Raw genomic sequence first — 23,389 nt, 5'->3', positions numbered from 1 at the left:
AGACACTAAGGTCCATTCCAACTTTGAATATATGAACATAATGAAACAATAAGTGACAGTGTACTGGTTTTGTATAGACAGACAGGTAGACAGACAGGAAATGAAGGTGATATGAAAAAGTTATCTATAATTTTTTGTTTTAATTAATAAAGAAAAATTGTAGTGCTTTTGTCTCAAAGGAAAAAAAACTTTCTTTTTTTTCTATAAGATAATCTTTGCTTCTCCCTCTTAGGGTTCTTAGAGATTTGTGAGAGATGTTTTCCTATATAGAATTTCCATCTAACAACATAAAAATCAAGTCATTCAATCAACAAATATTTATTAAGTGCCTACTATGTGCTAGGCACTGTGCTAAGCACTGGGGATACAAAGAAAGGCAAAAGATCTTCCTTGCCCTCAAGGAGCTTACAATCTGAAGTGACCAAATATCAAGTTTGGACAGGATAGACTCGTTTGGAGCGTTGGTTTTGTTTCTTATATTAACTTCTGCCACTTGGACAGATGTCTTTCCCAGTACTCTAGTACTTTTGGTTCTTTCGTGAATTGCCATAGCCATCTATGGTAAATTAATTAGTTAGTTCACAAAATGTTATTATATTCATAAAGAGAGGCAGAATGGTGCTGTGGATAAAATGCTGCATCTGGAGTCGAGAAGATGTGAGTTAATCTCACCTCTAACAGTGTGACCATAGGCAATCCACTTAACTTCTCTGGGCTTCAAGCCATTCTCTAAGACTTATCTAGTAAGTAATACATGAGTTGTAACCTGTTTAGTGGAGGAAGTTCACACACCAACTAAATCACAGAACCTTAAAGAACTCACGGAAGCAAAATAACATAGTAAACTTCCCCTTTATCTACAGATCAGAGTCAGGAGAGTATATATTCACTTCACCTCTTGGCCTCAGTTTCCCTATCTGTAAAATGAGGTGGTTGGACTAGATGATTTCTCAGGTTTTTTTTTTCAGCTTCGAAGTCCATGCCTAATCCCATATAGCTTTTCTAGGCTTGAAGGTGTTGAGGGACAAGAATATTACATTCTTTTTTTTTTCATGAAAGCATGAAATATTCACATGGAAAGAACCTAAATATTTTCAATAAAGCTTTGGTTTACAAAGTAGCATTTGCATAGTGTACACAGCCAGCCAAGAGACAACAGATCTTCACTCCTGGGGCACCGCTGCAAAGATACCAACTGGAAGACGATATCTTCTCTTTGATAGGAGAGGTATTCCCTCTAATCACTGGGAATCTTTGTGAAGGACCCTTTTAAACACAATTCATTGCCAAGGTGAAGTGAAATCCAATTTCGGTCCAGAAAGCCCAGATCTGCAAAATAAACAGACTTCCATGTACAATGTCAGTTTTCAGGTCCTGGAACACAGCTAAAAGACAGAACATGACATTACACACTGCCTGTCAGAGAATATTTGCAGAACCCACTATGGTTAGCCAAAGCAAACTCACAGCTAAAATTACAGGTGGAAAAATATTTTTAACAAATCCTTTAAAAGAATTCAAATATACACCTATCATACACACACTGAAAAACACAAGGTTTCTCTTCATGAGCTCATAACTGGACCACTAATGTTCAGAGTTCTAGAGTGGTCTGACTGTTTATTGGAATTAAATTTGTTGTTTTCTCCTGTCAAGCACTTATACACATGTATATCTTATACCTAATCAGTCTCAGAGTCTTTCTCATTTTCTTTAACAGATAAGACTGAATTTCCCCTTCCAAGAACCCTAATTTACATCCAAATGCTTTGCTTTCATGGGTATTTATTTCCATGAGACATAATTTTCATAAGATTTTAAAATCTTATTTTCATAAGATCCAAATTCGAAAAGAATCTTAACACATAGATCACAACTGAGGGGTTTGTGGCAAGAGTATTTCCCCTATCTGGGCCTCAGTTTCCTCATCTGTGAGATAAAAGGGTTAAATCTGATGATTTTTAATATATCATCCATCCTTAAATTTGTGATCCTACTAATAAACATAGAATGTCAGAGCTAGAAGGGACTTGAGAACATATGATATCAGAGTCAAAAAGCATCTTAGGACATTATCAAATCCAATCCAAATAGAATTTTAGATATGAAAGCCCCAAAGCCCAGAAAGAATAAACAGCTTATCCAGGGTGGTACAGTAAGTTACAACAAAGCTGGGAGTAGAACCCTTGGATGAAGACAGAAGACCTGGAATCAACATACAATGAGGCAGGTATTTGGTGTCAACAGATGAAAAATGTCACATTGACCTGAATTTGAACCGATGGTCTCCAAAGCCAAAATGGGATACTTTATGGAAAACTTTTTGTATCTTTAAATCATTCTTAAGGACTTCATAGTAACAGGAGCAATAAGATGACAGACAAGAGATTTTCACTACTTCACGCTAACTTTCAAAAGCTTCCAAATGAGTAATTAAGCACCAAATGCAGAGTGATTCCAAATGACTACCCAGGACAGAAAAGAGAGCCACACAAGGTAAAATCTATATGAATTACCATCAGAGAATGCTAATCCTTAAAATCACTCAGCATCCCTTCCTCACCAGTCTCTATGCTTCTGCTCCCAGCAGGGACAAAATAGAAAAAAAAAACTTATCCCTGGGCTTATGGCTTAAATTAGTATCCCTCCAGCTGCAGAGATTTTGCCAGAAATACACACACACACCCTCTCCTCCAATCCCTCTCCCAACCAGCAGCAGACATTGATTCTGCCCAGCCATGAGTAGAGAGGATAAATCATGCTGTCTTCTGCCTAGAGTGACCCCTAGGTTACATACCTCCAAGGTATACTCATCATCCCCTAATCCTGCAAAAAGTCAGATGCTGATTCAGCCAAGCTTGGAGGAGAGTCAAGGGAGGAACTGGGTAGAGAACCAGTATGAGCAGCTTCATAAGGCCATAAAAAAGTCTGAAACCCAGTTTGGACCAGGCCTTTCCCACCAGAGGCTACTTAGGGCAAGAACCCAGGGCAATGAGCATTAAATCCCTCAATGTAAGAGGAGTCTGAGAGGGCTTTGCAGCCTAGCCTGAAGGCTATACCCATCAGCATAGGGAAAGCAGTCAGGAAGTGAGTGATGGGGGTATAGAAGGAAAAAGAGCTGACACATTAAAGATTTCCAGAAGAAAACTCAATAAAAATGCAGAGCATAAGGAGATAAATCAACAGGGAAGACATTATACTAGAAGAAAGGATAAATACCAAGCCCTCATGGAGATTACAAAGCTTGCTTAAATATTGTAAGACGAAGGAAAGTGAAACAATGCCTGTCGAAATACAGAATCTTGTGAAATCCCAAGTTATAGCTCTCAATGCAGACATTTTGTAAAAATTCAATTAGCAGACTAGAAAAAATACAGTCCATGGTGGAGAGCTTATGGCAAAGTTAGGACTTGGGGAGTGAAAAGGAGATTAACATATAGAATACAAAAATGCTTAGCTGGAGGAAATTCTGGCAGAAGAGAAGCAAATGACAACAATGTTAATAGAGCACATGATCTCTGTACAAGCATAAGCCACTGACCTTAAAAACAGAATGTGCAGAGACAACCTAAGGACCATAGCTATCCCAGAAGAACAAGACAAATTAAAATGAAAAAAAAAAACCTAAGCAACACAATGAAGGAAAAAATGTAATAAAACTGCCCATAGTATTCAAATACAAAAAAACAAAGCACCAAGAAAACAAAAATCTGCAAATCACTTTCAGAAAGAAAGAAAGCTTGTGCTTCAAAATCCAAGATACATAGTGGTTACATTGAACAATTCTCATGACAAAGAACCAATGCTGCAAGTGGTCAAGACTATCAAATAAAAAGAAAAGGAAATTCAAGCACCAGAAAACTTGCACTCTCTAAAAAACTAAAAAAGATAAAAGACAATCACCAAGAGATTTTTAAAGTATAAGAGAAGATAAAGATGAAATCATGATTTAAAGAAATGGAAAAAGTGAAAGGAAAAGAGGTTGAACTGAAGCCCACAGGCTAAACTTAACCTCTCTGGGTGAATCAAGGTATTTTGTAGAACAAATCCTCAGTGACAGTGGAGATGAATGGGTAGAAAGGAGATGGAAGTTAGAGGGAAAATGGGTAATGTAGCCTTATGGAGCTCATTTATGAACAGAGAAGGGATGATGCCTCATTCGTATGGTCTCTTAGCAAGAAGAACAGCTGGGAGGGCACCAGAAGGTAGGGATTGAAAATGGGGAAATAAAGGGAGAGACAACCTATTAGTGGGGAAGGAATCTCAAAGAAGATCACTTCCATAGAGAAAAGGAGGTATACCTGTGATGGAAGATGGGGACCCTATGCTAGTTTTGATCTGGAAAGAGTTAGCACATTAAGAGACCACCTTTCCTGAGAGAGTTTTGTGTCTCCATGGATCACATCCTGCCTTAGGAAAAGAGAAATAAGTGCTGGGGACAAGCAGCAACCAGAAGGAAGGGAGGACATAGACTCAGAGATGAGATCTTACTGCCAATGAGAAAAAGAATGGTCATGGAGATGGCAGAGATAAAATTATAGTTACGACCTGGGACACTGGGAAATTTCTCCCATGGGGCACTGCTTCTATCCAAATAATTTCTCTCATAAATTGATACATGTAAAAGTGAGTCACAATAGATCAAAAAAAGAGGGGGCAATAGGTCCAGCTCTATAAAGGCAATGACAGAAATTTGTTAGAAGAGAGAACTCAAGCGTGCTACATCAGAAGCATTAATTACATGAAGAAAACAAAGAGATTAAAGAAGGAACTAATAAAGATATAGAAAATAAAATTTTAGAATAGAAGAAAGGGAAGAGAATTAATGAAAGTATAAAACAAATACATTTTTTTTCTCAGAAAAAGGCACAGGAAAAACATTACTATTAGAAGTGTTAGCTCTATTTTTGTTATTCTGGTTAGCAAAATCCAGGTCTTTTTCTAGGTTAGCTTTAAAAAGTTTGTAACATGGTCACTAGCCACTGATGAAAGCCAACATATGCATAAAATAACACTCTGCTGCTTTATCAAGCAGAAATGATCTAGAAAGTAATATATCTGAGATGCTAATATCTAATGCTGAAACTAACCAGGATCATGCAGTCCAACGGTGAGAAGCTGTCAGATGCTTACTGATTAGTATGCTTGCTGCTGGGGGGGGGGGTGATAGGAAGAGAAGAGAAGAGGCAGAAAATCTCTGTTACACATGGCTTTGGCAAGTCATGATATACAAGTACAAATGTAGAGGTGAATTTTTAGACATTTGAGCTATGGTAGTATGGAGAAGGGGGAGATCAGCTATAATACAGCAACACGTTGTATTTTAAAGAAGATGGCATTTGTCTTTGGAAACAAGACTAGATGTAGTGACAGAAGACTGGGGTTCAAGTACCTGTCCAACAATTACTATTTGCATGACCTTCCTGTGTAAATTACTCTTCTGAGTCTCATTTTCTTCATCTATAAAATGGAAGTAATAGCATTTCTGCCTCACAGAGTTGTTGTGAAGAAAGATCTTAGGTCATATAATGTTAAAGAAATATGATTAATAATGTGTTATGTCATACATGTATTATTTAGGCAACATGTGTTGCCTAAAAGTTTATTTTCTTACTTCATCTTTTTTTTTTTTACTTCATCATCTTTCTTACTTCATTGCTTTTAATCACCAACTGTTGCTGGAACAAAGAATGTCTTGCCACCCTAGAGAAACACTGTGCCAAAGAGTCAGTCTAATAAATGCTAATTTACTAATAAATGCTAGTTCACTGAGTGACTGACCAAAGAAATGGGTCATGGTGAAACTGGCAGAGGAAGACAGGAGAAAGGATGTTGGATTCGAATTATAGTACCTAGGTTCCAATGTGACCTTGACCAAGTCATTTGACTTATTTCATAAAATGAAATAGTTGGACTAAATGATGTGTAAAATTTCTTTTAGATATGATCTCTAATCCTATGAAAGAAAACCAGATAGAGACTCTGGACACTTGGGTTCTTGTCCTAACTAGCCGTGTGATCTTGAGTAAGTCACTTCTTAGGATCCCTTATGAAAATGGAGAAAATAATCCTTTACTTGAAAACTTCTCGAGGTTACTGTGTGGATCAAGAGAGATAATGTCTGTAGTGTATTTTATAAATATCTCAAAGCTCTTTATAAATGCTGGCTATTGTTAGTATGATTATGTTTATAGCACACAACTCAATATGAATAAACAGTCAAAAAATGGGGGAGGGAGGGAAGGAAGGGTTAAAGTGTTCTGTACTATACTGAGATAATACTATAACAAGGACAAGGAAGGTTCCAGTCCTCTTGTCTGTGTTCTGGTCAAACTGCATCCGGGTTGCTATGTCCGGCTCTGAATGCCACATGTGGAAAAAGACATGAGCCAAAACATGCCTCGAAGAAGGTGGTTAGGATAATGAAATCATTCAAAAATATTCCAAACACTAGGGACATTCAGCCCTGAAGAAGAGAGGACTGAGTTAGGATTGAGGAAGGAGAACATGACTGAATTCTTCAAATATCAGGAGGACTGTGAGATGGGAAGATGAATGATGGACAAGATTGATTCTGCTTGAGGAGGAACTAAGAAAAAAAAGGGAGAGAAAGCAGATGTCCAGTTCAATAGAAGACTTCCTAACAATCAGAGTGGGTTCATTCCCCACCCCCATCCCCACCAGAAGCTGTCAGAGGTGTGATCACTTGTTGGCAGTATGGTAGGGCAACTATTAGTCGGGTACAAATTAGAGTAGATTGCTTCTGGATGGATTTTCATCTTTGAGACTGTGAGTATTATATATACCAGGGAACCAAGGGTTAGCAACCTTTCAAAAGCCAGGTGTCAAGGTTGCAAACCCTGGCTCTCCAGTCTTGTAGGGAAAATGGTGTGGAAGGATCAGAGAGAGAGATGACATGGGGAAGGGTAGGTCAGGACTGGCCTGCATGCCATTACAAAGCAGCTAGTTCACCATCCTGGGCCCAAGCTGAGAAGGCTTGCCAACCAGTAATCTAAGCTCTGAATTGCAGAAGAACTCTGGATTTGGAGGCAGAAGAGCTGAGTTCAGCCTCTCCCTGGGACTATTTCCTTATTTGACAAATGGACATAATAACAACTCAGATTAACTCTGTAAATTTTACAAAGGGCCTTTGTTACTTAGTCATTATCAGGCCATTTGGCAGATGAGGAAACAGAGCCTCAGAGAGGTAGACCCCACATGTGGCCCAGTGCTTGGGAATTGCCTAAGACACAAAGAAGTTAGGAAACTTGTCCTAGTAGTAAGTATCAGAGTCAGCATTCAAACCCCAGTCTTCTATTCTACAATGAAAATTTCCATTACGTCCCACTCAGAGCTGTCATGAGTACCAGATCAAACAATGTAGGTAAACCACTTTGTAAAACATAAAGCAATGTATTCTAGTAACAGGAACATGTGGATAGAGCACAAATAGGGCTTGCATTCAGAAAGGTCTGAGTTCAAATCTGACCTCCTACACTTACTAGCTATATGACCCTGGGCAAGTCCCTTAACCCCTATTTGCCTCAATTCCTCATCTGTAAAATGGGGACGCACTGGAGAAGGAAATGGCCAAGCTCTCTGGTATCTTTGCCAAGAAAAATCCCATGGACAAAAGTCTATGGGGTCATGCAGAGTCAGATATGACTGAACAACAACAAATTCTATTACTGCATTGATATTATATCAATTTAATTATCTATTATTTTAATTGATTGTTGGGATGGTGATATTGATATATTAATTATAATAATATGACATATTAATTGATTGACATTTTGGTTGTATTAATATGATCTATTAATTTCTATGTCGTAGTAACTATATTAATATGATATATTGATTGGTATATTAATAATAACAAGGTGTAATGGTTAGAGTGGTAGGTGGGAAGCCTCAGGCTTTAATCCTCTGGCACTAGCTTCCTTAACTTCTATATGCCTAGGGCAAACCCCAAGGACTTCCCTACTATGGCTTAGACTGCTTTGGAAAATCTGATTTGTTGGAGCAAGTTAGTCCCTACTCTGCAGAAGTCTGTAGCATTTAATTGTCATACCCAGAATTAGGGGCAAGTTTCCTAAAGAAAGCAGTTCTGGTCAGATAAGCCAGAGTACAGAACAGAAAACGGTGTTAAGTCAATGACTCCTGTGCAATAAAGATAATGGGACGGACACAATTCTTTCAAAGCAATTCTTTGGAAAAGACCATTTTTCCTGAATGCCGAATCCTATTTTCCATTCATTGTGCTTAGGAATCCATGCTTAATATAAGAGGCACTCGCTAGGGACCAACACAGCTTCAGGAAATGCAGAATTATTTTTGACATGGGACTACAACGATAAGCTTTGTGGCTAAAGGGAACCTCAGAGATCATCTGGTCTCACCTCTTCATTTTACAGAAAGAGGAAATGAAACTCAAAGAAGGGAAGCCGTTTGGCCAAGCTAGGACCTAGTCAGCTCCTGGGATTCTACATTTCAGGGCGTTAGACATGGGAAGTGGCCGTGCAAAGAGGCATGTTTCCTGGACATAGAGAGCATTCTGGGGAGCATCATAGCTACCAACCAAAAGCAGGGGTCTGAAGGGGAAACAGGCCTACAGGCCTGTTTGACCCGGTTCCTGAAGACCCAGAGGTCTGCCAGCCCTTCACAGCCTCCCAATTCAATAAAACAGCCACACGTGTCATCTTGAACTTGACCATGAGTCAAAAAGAGGTCTCAATTTTTTTCCTCCTTCTTCTTTAAATCAATTTGGTTCCAACAGGTGTTCACCGTGTCTGAGGTCGCTCTGCTTACATAACCCTTCTTCCATTTGGAAGGATGAAAAATGTCACTCGGATTTATTGTAAACAGACTTAGGTTGTACTAAACAGTAAAACCAAAGGTCACCCGATTATTCATATGTTTCCCCCCTTTCCTCACTCTTCCCCAGACTTTAATGCATGCAAGAGCCAACAAAGAGACTTTCCTCCGTTGATGTCATCCCCCACTCCCACCCCCACCTGAGGAGCCTAACGAGGGTGGAAAATGTAAGTGGGAGGAGGGGGGAACCCACTTGGCTGCAGAAACCACAGCCAGCAGTCCGGGAGAGGGCCCAGCGCAGTGGGGGGTCTTGCGTGCTATGTGAACACAGGCCTATCTATCTATTTCCAAGCCTAAACTTGGAATGGTTCTTCAGGATTTTTGTCTACCCTCCCACTGTCAGGATTTTGAAAGAATGAGAGAGAAGAATGGTTGGGGTGGAAAAGGAAAGATAGGAAAAGGTGAGATGAGGGGCAAAAAAGAGGAAGGAAGGAAGGAAGGAAGGAAGGAAGGAAGGAAGGAAGGAAGGAAGGAAGGAAGGAAGGAAGGAAGGAAGGAAGGAAGGAAGGAAGGAAGGAAGGAAGGAAAAAGGAAGAAGGGGAAATGAAAGAAGGGAGGGAAGGAATAAAGAAAGGAGGGAAGGAAGGAAGGAAGAAATGAGAGAAGATGGGAAGGAAGGGAGGGAGGGAGAAAGGGAGGAAGGAAGGAAAGAAAGGGAGGAGGGAAGAAAGGAAGGAAGGAAGAAAAAAGGGAAGAAGGGGAAGGGAAAGAAGGGAGAGAAGGAGTAAAGAAAGGAGGGAAGGTGGGAAGGAAGGGAGGGAAAGAGGAAGGAAGGAAGGAAGGAAGGAAGGAAGGAAGGAAGGAAGGAAGGAAGGAAGGAAGGAAGGAAGGAAGGAAGGAAGGAAGGAAGGAAGGAAAGAGAGGGGAAGGATTTTACCAAGGGCTATGAGCAGAAGTTTGTTAGTGGAAAAATAAAGTTTTGTGAGGATAAATATAGGTCAAAAATTTTATGTCAAGGGGCCATTATGCTCACTGGGGAGGGAGAAGAGGGGTGCCAAAATCTCTTGCTCAAGTATGAGAGTTTGAGAACCAGAGGGATTTGAGAAGGATTGGATTGTGTTAGTGAGGACACAAGCCAGTCCAAGTTGGTGCATCCAGAAATAACTCAGGGAAAGATGGCCCAAGAATTCCCCCAACATCAGATTTGCCTTGTTTCCTTTTTGCCCTAATCACACCCTTACTCCCACCCCCTGGAGTTTAGGCTTTGCTACCTGGGCCTCCGATTCCACCTCAAAAATTGCCCAGATCAGGGTCAGCCATTTCAAGGCAATATTTTGTAAAGCCAATGAAGAGTCTAGAGTTCAGAGGTTCTTAACCTGGGGTCTGAGAACTTGATTTTTTTTTTTAAATTTTGATAACAACCTTTCATTATTTTATTTTATGCCTTTAAAAGCATTATTCCTTGAAGGGATTTCTGGGTTTTACCTGACCTCCCAAAGGATCCGTGACACAAAAAGGGTTAAGAATCTCTGGCCTAGATGGTTGGCCCTAGCTCAGGCACATAGTAAATCACCATCCAGCTAAAAGAATTCCATTTCTGAAGAATAAACTATATAAAAAGACCACTAATTTTACCACCAGGGAACCTGGGTTCAATCCCAACTCTTCTATTTGTCACCAATGGGACTTTGGGGAAATCACTCAACCTCGGGACCTCAGTTTCCTTTGGTAAAATGATGAAGCTAGACTGGATGATCTCTAAAGCCCTTTGCAACTCTAAGACAATGTATAAATTATTAGGTTGGTAAAAAAAAATGTTCTCCTAATACCTGGTCTGGCAGCAAGTGTTTGGTTTTTGTGTGTGTGTGTGTGTGTGTGTGTGTGTGTGTGTGTGTTTGTTTGTTCCCGAAACTGTCCTAAAATCAGATTGGATTGCATTAAGATGAACAGGAAAAGATATTGACTTTGTTTCTCCATTTGTCTGTGGTGTTGGGAAAGAGAAACTGAACTTAATGTACCCCTTCTACTTCACACTTGTCTCCAAACTTACCTCAACTTCCCTTTTCCTGATTTGTTTTTTATTGTCGTTGTTGTTGAAGCCTAGGAAGAGTGCAGCTCCTCTGTCCTCCACTTGCTGTAATCCCGGGATTTGGAGTCAGAGGGGTCTCCATTCCAATTCTCTTACTACATATGTGGCTTTGGGCAAGCTTCACTTTCCCTCCTTGAAACTCAGTTTCCACATCTGTAGGAAGAAGGGGTTGGACTAGTTAAGTGGGTAAAGGTCTGGACTCCATGTCAGTATGATCTGCATTCAAATCCTGCCTGTGACACTTACTAGGAGTGTGACCCTAGGCGAATCACTTATCCTCAATGAGCCTGTTTCTTCTTCTGTAAAATAAAAGGGCTGGGCTAAACATCCCAGAAGGTCCCTTTTAGCTGTAAATCTATGATTCTAGGACTAGATGCCTCCAAGGTCCCAGCCAACCCTAGAACTCTGATCTTGGTTATTAACATAGAATGCCCCCAGACCTCTGGACCCTGGCAGCTTCAACCAGCAACTGCCTGAAGATGCTTCTGTAGCCATGGCCAGGATGCATTTGGTTTGGGTTATTTTGTTGGACTCAGCCTCCTGTTTTCTTTCAGAGTCCAGGAATGTATGGGTACACGTGTGTGCATGTATGCATACATGTGTGCCTGAATAGATACATATATTTATGTATTTATACATGTATATTGATTGTGTGTTTACATGATACCTAGATACACATATTAAAAATGTATGTGTGCACATAGAAACACAAAGACATATACATACATGTGCATATATAACTTAGTACCACATATACACATGTAAACATATGCATATGTGTTTTGTAGGAATGTCTACATGCACATGTATGTTGTCTGTTATAATGTATTATATACACATACATGTGTAAATATATAAACACATATGTATGTATATAGGTGTGTTGCACAAACATGTACATATATCATGTGTGTGGGTGCATGTGTGCATACATATGCATGTACACGTGTGTATGTGTACTGTGAGTGTGTGCGTGCCTACATATGTACACACATGTATACATATACATGTACATGCCTACACAAATATATATAAACATCTTATATATGTATGCACATATATTTATATTATGTATAGAGGTATTGTATAAAGACACATTCATTTATACATACATATGCAAATATCTGCACATACATATATGCATATAACTATGTGTATTTACATATATAAATATTCATATATATATATATGCATCATGCCCACATTTATCTTGATTATCTTTTCTTTAAACATAAATATATCTGTCCCTAAATAAGACACTCCATCTCTAGGCCGGGGGATTTTCTCTGGCCCTGCACCACTACTGGAACGTTCTCCCTCCTTTCTCTAAATCCCAGCTAAAATCCCACCTTCTACAGGAAGCCTTCCTCATCCTCTAATCCAGGGCTTTCTCTCTTTTAATTATTTCCTAGTTATCCTGTAAATAGCTTGCTTTGTATGGATTTGTTCGCATGTTTTCTCCTCTATTAGGTCGTGAGCTCCTGGAGGGACACGACTCTCTTTTTGTGTCCCCAGAGTGTAGCACGGTGCCCAGCACGTAGTAGGCCCTTAATCAGTGTTTACCGTTGATTGATTGAAACAGCCCTTCCCCAGTGAGCCCAGGCACCGTCGCTGCTGGCGGCTCGCACATGCGCGCGCGCACATTCGGCCTCTGGCGTGGGCCCCCATTCCGTGCGGAGCATCCTTTCCCCTGCCTCGGCCGCCTTTCGTGTTTGCTCTTGTGTGAGCGTAGAAAGTGCAGAACCTAGTGGAACCGAACCAAAGCTAACTGAAAGTCATTAGATTTATAAGCGCATTCGGTATATTAGCTCTTTCATCCTCAAAACCTGAAAAGGGAAGCGTTATTGACCTGGGAACTGAATGCGTCCAGAGAGGGACAGTGAGTTGAGGTCGCAAGGCAAAGCTGGAATTCTGAGGCCGGAGCTGCTACGGGTTGCTTGTGTGATCTTGGGGGAAGTCACTTCTCTGGGCCTCAGTTTTTCCTCAGGTTGGACTCCATCAGGGTTCTTAATTTTATTTTTGAGGGGATCATGGATCCCTTTAGCAATCTAGTGAAAACCTTTCTCAGAAGATTTTTGATGTATAAAATAAAATGCATAGGATTACAAAAGAACCCAATTTTGTTTATTGTTTTAAATTTAGGAACCCCTGGTTTATGACCTTGACAGAAGGCTCTTTAGATCTGAAGTCCTGAGACGGCAAGTCAGGGAATCCTTTCCAGTACACCTTGAAAATCATAAGATCATAGATTTGAAGGTGGAAGGGACCGTAAAGGCCATCAGGTCCAGCACTGTCATTTTGCAGATAATGTACTGAAATCCAGACAAGGTCACACAGGTATTGAGCCCAGATTCCAAGTCCCCTGGTTCCAAATCCATCTTGCTTTCCATTGAAGCAGGCTGTCTCTAAGATTGGGGACTGGGCAGGGGGAGGGGAGGAGAGTGGCAGAGAGTCTAGAATTGTGGATTACAACATTAAATGTGTATTCTTTGGAGATTCAGAAAATCCTGCCCCTCCTCGAGAATCAGCTGAATCACTATGATGAATATGTATCCATTCATGTCTTCTCTAGGCAGCCCTTTGTGCTAGGTGTGGGAGGTGGAGGCAGGTAGGTAGTGGAGATGAAGTTTAGATGAATGCCACTGTCTCAGTATCTAGTAGCTGCCTCAGGCAAAGCTCTGGCCCAAAGAGTCACTGCAGCCGGCTCCAGAATGCACTTCCGGTCCAAGAAAATTAGTGCCTGGGTGCTTATAAGCCTGGAGAGTGTTAATATGGCCCTGAATTTTCTTCATAATCCCTGTCACTTTCACCACCCCTCCTTGCTGGAACCCTCCCTCCAAAAAAAAAAAAAAGGATGCATATGTGTGTATGTGTATGTGTATATGTATATGTATATGTGAATGTATGCATATATGTATGTGAATGTGTGTATATATACATATATAATTATATATTATCTTAGAACCACAAAGTGTAGAAAAGAATTTACATGATCTAACTGTATTTTACAATTGCAAGTTACTTGACAACCAAAAACTGTCTCCTTTACTTTATGGTTCCTTGATATTTGCTGAACTGAATGAGGTAATTGCCACTCAAAGAGATTGTGCCTTGACCAAGATGACAGCAAGTTAGTAGGATAGCCAGGCTTAGAGACCCCACCTCCAGACTCTTATGCTAGTGGGTGTCCAATGCACAGCTGACCTCTTTGACAAATTGCATCGGTCCATCACCCCACATTTTCCTTGCCCAGTGCAGAAGTGGACTTGTCATCGCAGAGAGCTGGGGAAACAGAGTAAGATTTTGGATTTACTGCCCCAGGCTCATACACAAGGCCAACACACACCTACAGGCCCGGTAGAGGGGCAGTGGTGCTCAGACCCAGGCACCCAGACAAAGCAGGCAGGACTTCCCACACCCTTATTTCCTTTTTTGTCTTCCACAGGAGCCCCAGCTAGCTACAAAGAACAAAATTCATGCATTGTGAGGTTGTGAGGAGAGAAACAGAGAAGGAAACAAAGACAGGGACACAGAGAGAGAAGGAGGGAGGGAGAGGGGAGAGACAGAGACAGAAAGGATGGAAGGAGAGAGACAGAAAGATAGGCAGAGACAGGAGGGAGGGAGGGAAACAGAGATAAAGAGATACAGAGAGAGAAAAGGAAGGCAGGAAAGAGTGGAGACAGAGACAGAGAAAGGGAAGAGAGAGAGAGACACAGAGACTAGGGATGGAGAGAGAAAGGAGAGGTGGAGGAAGGGAGAGGGAAAAGAAGAGAGGATGGGGAGACAAATGAAGAGGGAAAGGAATTTTTGTTCTAATTTCAGTTCTTAAAATGGGCCCATAATTATAGATAGATTTTGCAGGTCTGTAAATTTGGAGGGGAGAGGGGCAAATCACATTTTTATTTTCCTTTATAAGCCTACAGATTTTATTTTGTACATTTAAAAATATGGTTTTAAGAAGGTCTCCTTAACTAGGCTTTCCCAAACTTCTCAGGGTCCATGACACAAATTAGGTTAGGCCTAGATGACCTCTCACGTTTTGGTCAGCTCTAGATCTTCTAATCCTATGACCTAGCCCCCTCCCCCATTTTCCTCTTCCAGCTGCTTCCATTTCCAGGGAGTCCATTTCCAATGTGACTGGATATGGGAAGAAGGAGCCAGATCTAGTTTCAAACCTCTAACTCCCTCCTCTTGGAGAAGGGGCTCTTTCCTGGGCTCTCTGAGGTTGGTGAGGTGGGGAGCTAGTTTCCTCCTTGCTTACCTTCCCCACATACACACGTACACTTTCTCCAGGCAGAGTGAGCCAGGCCAGGAAAGAACAAGGGTCAGAGGCAGGTCATCGGGAAGGGAAGGAATCCAAACCACTCTGAAGCTGATGGAGTCTAGTGAGTGCACAGTCCTGAAAATAAGACCAAGTCTTATTTTTTTTTTTACCTCTGACCCCATCCTCCCCAGAGCCCAGGTCAATTATGAAAAGTAATCTCACAGCCTAGGAGCCTGGGGCCTGAAAGGGTTTTCATTGGTCTGAATTTGGGAGTTTTTCAATTTTGTTTTCATTCTACTTGATGCTTATACTCACATTTCTAACTTACTACTCACAAAATTGATTGATTTTTATGTTGCTTTAAGGCTAACAAAGAGTTTTATTCTGCACCATTTATCTAATGCTGCTTCTCCGCAGATAGTGCAAGTATTTTATACTTCTTTTACAAATAATGAAACTGAGGCTCACTGGGACCACAGGACTTCCCTCAGGGGTTTACACATGAATCGGAGCTGTAATTTGAACCCAAGCCTTTGGCCTTCAGCAGTCCTCTTCTTACTGTACAAACACAGGAAATGTGGCTTTCTTTCCAGAAATGAACATCCATCTATTTACAAGACGTTTTCTATCCAAGAAGAAAGGGCTAGAGGTTGAGAGGAAAAAGAAGTGAACGTTTTTCTCCCCCAGGCCAGGGCTCTGCCTTCAGCTGGCCTAGAACTACTTATAAATTCGGAAATGGAGACTTGGGTGTTCAAGTCACTTGCTCAAGGCCACACAGGTAGCTTGCACCCGAGCCAGGAATCTGACTCGGTCCCAAGGCTCCGCCTACCTCTTGGAGCTAGAAGGGTCCTTAGAAATCAACCAGCCCCTCCAGATTAGGAGAAAAGGTCAGAGAGGTGACATTAGACCGGGAAAGGCACTGAAATGTCTCTTAATTATTCACATCATTACCGTATTCTCATTATTGTTCATTACTGAAGATTAGACGTTTTAGTGAACACTGAGTGAATCTGTCGATGCAAAGAAGGCAGACCCAGACTCTTACAAAGACTCGTTAGAACTGAAACGGACCTTAGACAAGTATCCTTGTTTGACAGAGGGGAAAACTGAGGCCGGGGAGATTAAGCGACTTGTTGATTGTCACTATCCTAGAGAATGGTAGAGCCAGGATTTGGACTCAGAAGTTTTTGACTGCAAGATCAGAGCTCCTTCTGCAACTTCATTTCACCTCTGACTGCAGGCTTCCCCAGATCGTCTGCACTTGCTTTGCCCTAAGCCCTTTTCTCAGACCAAGGAGTCAAAACCAGATTGCTTGTATATAAAAGAGCAGACTGCGGGCATACTGTAGCCGCAGAATGGGCAGCCTCACGTGTGACTGAGTACCTTAAAATGTAAATGTCAAGAACAAAGGGAGACGTGGACTAGGGTCCCGAGAGCCCTACTAGAATAATGCCGCGGAGGAGGGACCATTACGGCTTTTAGCTAAGAGTTGCTGAATATCCCGGATGATAGCTAGGACGCGAAGGCAAGTTCTAGGGGGTTGGAGCTTTTGGGAGTAAGTTTTAGTTTCTCTCCCGTCCCCTCAGCCGGGCCATAATCCACCCTGGACTCTCCGATATGGTCAACGGCCCATTTCTTCATTCTCAAAGAACAGAATAAGGTCAGATCTCGATTCCCAGTGCGGCATCCAACGTGCGACCGACTGACTCCTGGCGCAATGGGCTCAAGGACCTGGCGCAGAGACTGAGCCGTCTGTTCAAAGACCAATCCTTAGACTGCGGCCACTTCTTAGCTGGGGCCCTGTGCTCCCCCCACCCCCAACCTTACAAGCAAGTTTCCAATCCCCGGATTGCTGATGGCGCCAGAATTCTGGACGTCCACCCAGGGCGGAAACAAAGAATCTTCCAAAGAAACTGTCCATGCCTGATTTCAGGGATGCGACGAATACATTGGGAAACCGGACGCGCTGAACAGAGACAGAAAAACTAGTACCATGGGTGGAATTTGCAGAGGGGTAGTCTCTATCGCGATATAAGGAAAAACTTCCTAACAATTAGAGCTCTCAAAAAATAAAATAAAATAAAATAAACCGGACTGTCTTGGGGGAAAGGGTTTCCCCAAAACTGGAGGTTGAATGACCATTTATGGGGTATATCCGACAGAGATTGGACTAGAAGGTCTTGTAAATTCCTTATGACTCTAGGATTCTGGGATTCTGTGTTGGAATTCTAGCAGGGGGAGGGAATTTCCAGTCACATCTAGTCTCCATAGACTAGCCAAATCTATGTTTTCTGTCTTAGAAGGATTTCCTCAATTAAATTCAACAAACACTTATGCAGCGTGAGAGATCCTAGGTTAGGTTCTGGGAACACAGAAGGGACCACCACCCAGCCTTTGTTCTTTAAATTCTAGGGAAGAAGTCTAGTCTATGTGCTATGGGGAAGTCTCGGGAAGGAGTAACCGCCTTCATTTGGGAGGGAGGGCTTAGGATTCCTAGAGAAACTGGACCTTCAAGACACAGATTTCAATAACTTCATATAGATAGGGGGAGGAAGGAGGGGTCTGAGGAATCCATTAAAGTTATCGGGGATCGTGAGAGAGGAAAGGTTTAGCAAGAGCTGATCTAGGCAGGAAATAAGGATCCTACATTCTGGCTGGGACAGGGATTTGGTGAAGTAAAGCAAAAGAGCCCTCATGTAAGAGAAGCAGATTCGAAACCCAGTTCGGCCACCCCCCGACGTGATCTTGTCTGGCAATTGGGGTTAAGTGACTTGCCCAGGGTCACACAGCTAGCGTCAAATGTTTGGTCTGAGGCTGGATTTGAACTCAGGTCCTCCTGACTTCAGGGCCAGTGCTTTATCCACTGCGCCACCTAGCTGCTCCCCAAGTCCCACATTCTTAAGTGATGGGGAGTAGCATGAGATAGGAATGGACAGATAGTTTGGAAGGAGGGTTGTGTAAGGCACTGAATGCCAGGAGCTAGTGAATCCATAAAGCATTGATTAATAGAGGTGCTAGGTCTAAAAAAGGTGAAATCAACAAGCATTTATTAAGCACCTACTATTTACCAGGCACTGTCTCAGTACTGGAGGTTCAAAAAAAAAGGCAGAAAACAGTCCCTGCTCTCAAAGAGCTCACAGATAAAACCACATACAAACAGCTATGTACAAATGAAATAGATACAGGATAAATTGGAGATAATCAGTAGAGGGGAAGCGCTAGCCTTAAGGGGAATCATGAAAGGTTTCTTGCAGAGGATGGGGTGTTATCTGGGACTTGAAGAAGCCAGGGGGCAGAAATGAGGAAGGAGGGAATTTCAAGAGTGGGGGACAACCTGTGAAGATGCACAGAGATGGAATGAAAAAAGATAGTCTACTGGGACTGTGCTTTTCATCCTTTATCCAGTAGTCAATGAGAAGCCACCGAAAATTTTGTATTTTCCTCTCAATCTAGTATAATAAGAGTCACTCCTGTGAGTTAATATCTTCCTGAAATTGCCTCTGGCCTTCTAGCTAACTGGGCTATCATTGCCATCTTGGAAAGGAGTAATAATATTTACATAGCACTTACAAGGCTTCCACATGCATTTATCCCCTTTAATCCTCAAGACAACGAAATCGAGTTGGGAGTGTATTATTCTCCCCATTTTGTATACTAGGAAATTGACTGAACAGACAATTACAGAGATGAAGTGACAAGTCCAGAAACACAGGGCTATTAAGTGGTGGAGGCCAGGCTGGAAATCTGCTCTTTCTAATGACACCAATTATTTATTGCACTGGAAAGCCCTGAGTTCAAGAGCAGAGATTTTCACCAAAAAATAACATATTCTTGGGAAAGGGCCAGACCTATAGCTCTGGGTCCAAGACTTAAGCCACTGTCTTTGAACCACAGGGTCTTCATTTTCTAAAATTAAGCCTCAGAAATGGGTGGGTGATGTGGGTCTCGGGCTGGATTCGGTGAGTTTCCTGTACCTGAAGAGCTCTGATTAATCACTTAGCCCAAGAACATTTGACTACTTTCTTTAGAAGTGCTTATCCTGTTGTGGATTCTTCTGCATCTAGTCCCTCCTCGAAAGGAAGAAGATGGGATGGGAGTGAGGACAGACAGAAAGAGGCAGAGAGACAAAGACAGAGAAAGAGAAACCGAGACACACAGAGAGACAGACACAGATACAGACAGAGACATAAAGACAAAGGCAGAGAAAGAGAAACCAAGACACAGGCAGAAAGATATAGACAGAGGGACACAAAGGGAGACTAGGAGCTGCCTTGGCCCCTCCAGCCTTGTCTTTAGTGGCAATTTCCACCAACTCCCATTGCACTCCCCTCCCTCCATCCCACCTCCTTCTACACCCCAGTGTGAATTTGAAGGGATATGTCATTATTTTAAAAGGCTTATTCTACGTTTGTTCTGTTACCAACAGGGTCATAATGAATAGAGTGTTAAGGTTCGAGCAGAAAAGATGTGAATTCAAATCCAGCCTCTGACAGGGACTAGTTATGTAACTCTGGGAATGTCACAACCTCTCTGTGCCTCCAGCAATTACCCAGTATTTAGGTACTAAACCACAGAAGAGTCGCCATCTAAGTTCACAGTTTCTCGAACTCTGATAAAAATCTTAGATCCTTAGTGTATTCACATATAATGATAACAACATTTATAAAGTGCTTTAAGGTTTTCATTTGATCCTTACAACAATTTTGTGAGAGAGGTGTTACTATTATCCCCATTTTATAGATGAGGAAATCAAGGCTGAGAGAGGTTAAAATGACTTGCCTAGGGCTGCACAACCAGAATGTGGCTGAGGACTTCCTGACTCCCAAGTCCAGTGCTCTACTTGGCTACCTGATGCCTTATTGCTTCTGTTCACACCTTTCACTTCAGTAGAATGTTAATTGCTATGTTTGCCTTCGATCTTAAATGCCTCTAAATTCCCTATTCTCCTTTAATTGGACTTGAGGAATCATAGGAAGAGCTAGAAAGGCTCTAGAATACAATGCCAGAGCTGGAAGGAACCCTAAAGGTCACCTAGTCTAACTTCCTCATTTCACACCTAATGAAAAGTAATCCAGGGTAATACCTGGAGTGACCAGTGCTGGGCCCTCCTATTCAGCTCTTCTAACTCAGTCCACGATTGCTTCATTTAAGAAAGTTAGGACCAAAAAAGACTCATGGTACAGAATTTGGGGTGCTTGGCAACATTACTTAGGCAAACAATTACAGTTTGACAATGTCTAGACTCAGGTACTGCTGAGAGGTCACCTTGACTCTAAAGTCTCTGTGTTGAAGCTGATCTTGGCTGCTAGCATATTTTCTAAAAAGATTTTTAAAAAACTGCATAAACACAACCTCCACCGTGTCAGGAGGGTCACTATTTCCCAGTCAGCCTTAGCTTGTTTGTGAAAGTACTCTAACGCAACAGTTCAGTAACTGAAGAAAATGGTCACCTGTCCACCTACTCCCATCTACTCTGGTACCATGACATGGGCAACCCAGACAATCATTACATCTATTTAGGGAAAAGAAAAATGGAATGGGGGGTGGCGATAGGGTAAGAAGGCTAAAATAGCTGCAAGCTACGATAAGAGACATTAAGACAACTCTGGGACATGAGAAATGAGAGTCTCTGCTGTCTTCTGCCCTGGTCAGACCACATCTCGAGGTGCTGTTCATGTCCAGTGCCAAACTGGAGCATATTTTGAAGACTCACTGAAGAGGACTCATTGAAGGAACTGGGGATGTTTAAGCTGAAGAAGACTTGGTCAATGAGAGTAAGGATGAGACAATGGTTATAGACTCTGAGCATTGGAAATTCTGAGATAGGAAAGACATTGCTCTGCTTGTAATGTTTGCCCTAAAAGGGTAGTAATAGAAGCAATGGGTGGAAGGCACTAAGATGTAGATTTAGAATTTATATAGAGAAAAATAAAAGTATAATACATGTGCATATATGTATGTACCTCTATATATGTACACACACACACATACACACACATCTGATTAAAGTGAGAGGTTCATACAGAAGAGCTAAGACAGCTAGGTGGCCAAGTAGATAGAGTGCTGGGTTTAGGGTCAGGAAGTCCTCAGCCACATTCTGGTTGTGCAACCCTGGGCAAATCATTTGACATCTTTCAGCCTCAATTTCCTCATCTATAAAATGAGGATAATAGTAACACCTCTCTCACAAAGTGGCATATATGTAAATGTGTATTGTATACGTATACATATTGTTGTTCAGTTGTTTCAGTCATGTCTAACTCTTCTTGACCCCATTTGGGGTATTCTTGGCAAAGGTACTGGCGTAGTTTGCCTTTTCCTACTCCAGCTCATTTTACAAATAAGGAAACTGAGGCAAATCAGGTTAAATGACTTGCTCAGGGTCACACAGCTAGTAAGTGTCTGAGGTCAGATTTGAACTCAGGAAGATAAGGTTTCCTGACTCCACGCCTGGTTCTTGATCCACTGTGCCACCTAGCTTCGTGAATGTACACATACACACACACACACACACACACACACACACACACATGCAATATACACACATACAGTTGTGGTTTCTCCCTTACTGGAAACAGTAAGTAGCATTACAGTAATTAGCATTTACATAGCACTTTAAGGTTTGCAAAGCCTTTTCCATATATTATCTCAATTTGCTCCTCACAACAACCATGCAAAGCCGGCTTCATGATTATCTCCATTTTACAGATAAGCAAACCGAGGCTGAGAGAGTTTACATGGAGTCTTCAATAGGAGGCTGAATGGCCATTTGTCAAGGCTATCAAAAGGAGAATTCCTGTTTAGGTAGGGGTTGGGCTACATCAATGACCTTCGAGGCCCCTCCCTTCCAGCTTTAGGATTCTGGAATTCTGTGAAAGGAGGGGGACAGAGTTAGCACTGATCCAAGAGTAGAGTGAATATGCCCTGTTTGAGGAGTTTCGGGGTTCCTGTTCCTGGGAGATTCCGCAAGGCCAGGAAGAAAAGGAAAAAAGAACCAAGGCGGCGAATATATTCAGTTAATTTAACAAACATTAATAAGCACCGATTATGTGCAACCCATCGTGTGAGATAAGCTTAGGGTCTATTAATAGAGGCATAATGTACAGACCAGAACATATAATTTCATGGTAGGGTAGTAGAAAATGCCCTGACTATAAAATTTAAGAGACTCAGATCCATAGTTTGGCTTTTACTTTACCTCGAGTGTGACCATGGACACGTTTTAGACTTTTGTGGACCCCAGTTTCCTCCTCAGTAAAATGATAAGGTCAGTGGACTCGATGATCGATAAGGTCCCTTCCTGTAAGAGCCTCTAAGGTCAGTGTCCTGAAGTTGAATCTCATTTTTCTAAAGTGCCAACACTCAAGATAAACCCCTCGGTCACAGAGGGCTGGGACTCCGCTTTACCTTCTTCCCCAGAAATGCCCTCTGGCCAAATTTCCCTCTCAGTTGTCTTTGATATTCACTTTAAGGTTTTGCCTCCACTTGGAGGAGGCGCCCTGGCTGAGTGGAAAGTGTGGGGCCAATGTTTTGAGAGCCTCGGATTCAACCATTCTGCGCTATATGGCCCTTGGGCAAATACCGTAACTTCTTAGAATCTGGCTCCTCACCTGAAAAATAGTATAATAATTCCTGCTCCGAATAAAATGAGATCGTGGATGTGAGCGAGGTTTTAAAGCTTTCAAGAATGTTCTGTAGGGAAGGGGTGATTTTTTGGGGGGGCGGGGCGGGGCGGGAATACCTCCTTCTCCCTCCCATCCATAAGGGACAGCCCTGTCCTAAGTAGCGGCTCGATTTTCATCTCCCTTCGAGAAGCAGACGAGCCCGGAATGTGGGCTCAGGAGCGAAGGTACCCTTCGGGCTAAGTCCTCCTTCAGCCCTGTGCCAAAAAAAAAAAAAAGTCCACCCACGGCCCACACCAAAGCTTTGCAACCACCAGGTTGGGTTGAGATGGAGACACGAGCCGCCCCAGTCTCGCTGACAGAGCAATAAATGACTAATTAACCTTTGCGAGAGTTCAATACCTTGGGGGCGGCTGTCAAGAAACGGATTTGACCCAGAGCCCGGCAGAGAGGCCAGGCCACTGGGATCAGGCGAGTGGGGTCCCTGCTTGACCGCCCGAACTACGCCGGGGAAAGCCGGGGATGTAACAGAGAAATCACAGAGATTTCCTCTCCAATCCAGTTGCAGTGCGGTAGGTGCGCAGGCAGTATCAACAA

At 42.1% G+C, this 23,389-nt stretch overlaps 1 long non-coding RNA gene across 2 annotated transcripts in view; it reads right to left on the bottom strand.

The window, feature by feature from the left end:
- Positions 1 to 302: 302 nt before the first annotated feature.
- Positions 303 to 23,389, bottom strand: part of LOC110210335 (uncharacterized) — a 109,387-nt gene continuing 86,300 nt past the window's right edge. Inside the window, exons 2-6 of one of the 2 annotated variants that reach the window (XR_002325077.2) lie at positions 15,168 to 15,305; positions 14,111 to 14,188; positions 12,470 to 12,650; positions 10,868 to 11,059; positions 303 to 1,329 (exon numbers count right to left, since the gene is read on the bottom strand). This is a non-coding gene — a long non-coding RNA (uncharacterized LOC110210335). The remainder of the gene's footprint in view (positions 1,330 to 10,867; positions 11,060 to 12,469; positions 12,651 to 14,110; positions 14,189 to 15,167; positions 15,306 to 23,389) is intronic. The other variant, XR_002325079.2, reaches the window with a different exon arrangement.

Source organism: Phascolarctos cinereus, unplaced genomic scaffold, assembly GCF_003287225.1.
Source record: "Phascolarctos cinereus isolate Bilbo 61053 unplaced genomic scaffold, phaCin_HiC Scaffold_2;HRSCAF=192, whole genome shotgun sequence".
Lineage (NCBI taxonomy): Eukaryota > Metazoa > Chordata > Mammalia > Diprotodontia > Phascolarctidae > Phascolarctos > Phascolarctos cinereus.
Note: the sequence above shows the minus strand (reverse complement) of the source record. Positions and strands in the feature narration are given on the sequence as shown.